This window comes from Ailuropoda melanoleuca, chromosome 4 (assembly GCF_002007445.2).
Source record: "Ailuropoda melanoleuca isolate Jingjing chromosome 4, ASM200744v2, whole genome shotgun sequence".
NCBI classification, from domain to species: domain Eukaryota; kingdom Metazoa; phylum Chordata; class Mammalia; order Carnivora; family Ursidae; genus Ailuropoda; species Ailuropoda melanoleuca.
In genome coordinates, this window is record NC_048221.1 from 144,544,353 (window position 1) to 144,545,069 (window position 717).

The 717-nt window shown below is 46.6% G+C and overlaps 1 non-coding gene across 1 annotated transcript; it reads right to left on the reverse strand.

Annotated features, from left to right (window-relative positions):
* Positions 1-207: 207 nt before the first annotated feature.
* Positions 208-318, reverse strand: LOC117802094. Its single transcript, XR_004625153.1, has one exon. It is a non-coding gene; the product is annotated as a U6 spliceosomal RNA (small nuclear RNA).
* Between the last annotated feature and the right edge of the window lie 399 nt (positions 319-717).

A 717-nucleotide genomic window follows, 5' to 3' on the forward strand; every position in this document is an offset into this window, starting at 1 on the left:
TTTCACCTCATTAGTTTTCATGGGCAGAATGGTTTCAATCCACATATTTCTTTATATTCCTTTCAGGTGATTTGTCTCCTACCTGCTTTTTACTTGTTGAGGCCCTAAGGCACGTCTTCGAGCCAATGGTGGCTTTCCAACCTCACATTCACCTACTGTCACCATTCCAGAGATTATGAAAAAGGGACAGGCCGGAAGTCTTAAATGAGTACCTTGTTTTGTTTGATAATTTAGTGTGTCATCCTTGCCCAGGGGCCATGCTAATCTTCTCTGTATCCTCCCGATTTTAGTCCGTGTGCTTGTTTAATGATTTGGGACTGGTCTGTACCTGGATAGTTATCTCTACTTTGCTGACTAGATCTAGGTGCGGCAGCCCTGGGCACAGGGGAGGAAATGCCCCCACAGAACATCTGCACCCTGCCCCCCGCCATACTGAATGTGTGACAGCCTGAGGCGTGGGGGCACTGCCATCTGATAGCTCCGCGCGGCGTGGATGCCGAGATGTCGGTCGTCACATGCCATAACGTTCATTTAGAATTGGGCGGTCGTTTAAATTCCTGGTCTGCTATGTGGTTGTAAAAAAAAGGGACCATTGTCACTTGTTTGTCAGAAATGTGAACATGAGCATCAGCTGGGCCACGTACTTACTGTCGAGCTTGAAAAAATCAGACTTGCTCGTTGCTGTTATTCAATATAGGGATAAGAAAAACAGGAAGT